Raw genomic sequence first — 2206 nt, forward strand, 5'->3', positions numbered from 1 at the left:
ATTGACAAATGAAACATTTGTCGATTAATTTAAAATTTATTTCAGATAATTTTACCATCTTAACAGCATAGTGCACAATCTGAAATGTTAAAATCTGAGTTGTTTTAATCCAATCTAAGATTGAAGTAACTATTGTGCTTCTCAAATATGAATCTTTTCATTTCAGAAAAGGATAAAACATCACAGAAAACAAAAATCTGAAGCTTCTTATTGACTTATTGGGGGGGATACCATTAGTTTATTATAAAAGAGAGACATGCAAATTATCTACATGATGAATAATTTCACAGCTTCAGGGGAATGGGCAGCTTTCACGTGATGCCAGTTCAGTAATGGTTTATTTCAGTCCATATACTTTCTGAGAATGTCACTGTCTCTACATAAGAAATAATCCTTGTCAACCAGAACTACTTTGGTGTCTCCACATTCTGGGAGAAGAACTTTATCTATTTCCAACTTTCATGCTAACTAGTTGAAGTTCTCCACCTTTTCCTTTAGAGCCCAATCCAACAGCTAACCGCTAGTGCTTGCAATAGTTTTCCTTAAGATTTTTCTGGAAGCATGATGCCTCCTTTGGTTACTGTTAAGCTGCACTCTTTATTTTTTTCAACGTTTATTTATTTTTGGGACAGAGAGATACAGAGCATGAACGGGGTAGGGGCAGAGAGAGAGAGGGAGACACAGAATCGGAAACAGGCTCCAGGCTCTGAGCCATCAGCCCAGAGCCCGACGCGGGGCTCGAACTCCCGGACCGCGAGATCGTGACCTGGCTGAAGTCGGACGCTTAACCGACTGCGCCACCCAGGCGCCCCAAGCTGCACTCTTTACAACTAAAACTCAGTCAAGGAGGGGAAGAAACTTTTGAAAGGCCTGTCCTGCCATAACTCTGGCCGCCACAGTTCATACTCTGCTCTCAAGCTGCTGCAGCCACAGGAAGACCTACAGTTTCACCCTTGGACCACGTGAACCTGAAGCTTTTTAATACAGAATGAAATTAGGCATCATAAATTGGACTTTTGAAGACCATTTTAGAAATTACAGATAGCAAATTAAAGGCAAGTCAATTTACCCTCAAAGCGCTAAATGCAAGTATTGTTAATGAAAATATAGATATCTGCCAAGACTAAATAAGATGGAGTTATATATAAATGACACACAGATAGTATGCAAAATAGTACGTACTATTTGTTCTCAATGATCTCATTTATATAAAGTTCGAATTTTGACAAACCTAATCTATAATCCAGAAGTCAGGGTTATTAAACTACTCTTTGATATGAGTGTTGGATGTCTGCAAATGATATTTTTCTTTTTACCTGTTGACTCTTTTGTTAGGTGTTAGTACCAGGAAGGTGGCACTGAAGGAAGACTGGACAGCAGGGGGACAGAGAAATGATTTTCTCCATTTTTTTTCTTTGCTTTCCTAATGGACTTAGCACAGAAATGGCTCTTTACTCAAGCAGTGGTTGCTTTTTTCCTAGCACTTCCAGAAATAGCATCATTGCGTGCGTGTGTGTGTGTGTGTGTGTGTGTGTGATTATAAATGCTGACAGGTCCTAAGATCTGCATTCACCAAACTGGAGACCCAGGAAACCTATAGAGTATTTCCAGTGCAAATCCAAAGACCTGAGGCTTTCCACTATAAGCCAATGGTGGTTCCAGTCCATAAGCCTGTAGACTAGAAACCCAGGAAAAATTGATGTCTCAGCTCAAGGCAGTCAGACAGGAGTTCCCTCTCATTCAGCCTTTTTGTTCTGTTCAGATGTTTAATTAATTCCATGAGGCCCACCCACAATCTGCTGTACTCAGCTCATCAATGTAAATGTTAAACTCATTCAAAAACATCCTCACAAAAACATCCAGAAAAATATTGAACTAAACATCTGGGCATGCCATGGCCCAGTAAAGTTGACACGTAAAATTAAGCACTACATCCATTCTTTAAGTTTCTATATAGTAATAACCAAAAGCTTTCTCCTTTGTCACTCCACGTAGTAATTTCTTCCTGAAGTTACTATTTCAGTGTTCCCTCATGTGCCTGTTTCACATTTCATTTCTCCAATAACTCATATTAAATCCACATATTAAAATTTTTTTTTTAACGTTTATTTATTTTTGAGACAGAGAGAGACAGAGCATGAACGGGGGAGGGTCAGAGAGAGGGAGAGACACAGAATCTGAAACAGGCTCCAGGCTCTGAGCTGTC

The 2206-nt window shown here is 39.4% G+C and overlaps 1 pseudogene; it reads right to left on the minus strand.

Annotated features, from left to right (window-relative positions):
* Positions 1 to 342: 342 nt before the first annotated feature.
* LOC115508364 lies at positions 343 to 882 on the minus strand (annotated as a pseudogene).
* Positions 883 to 2206: the final 1324 nt, after the last annotated feature.

This window comes from Lynx canadensis, chromosome A1, assembly GCF_007474595.2.
Source record: "Lynx canadensis isolate LIC74 chromosome A1, mLynCan4.pri.v2, whole genome shotgun sequence".
Lineage (NCBI taxonomy): Eukaryota > Metazoa > Chordata > Mammalia > Carnivora > Felidae > Lynx > Lynx canadensis.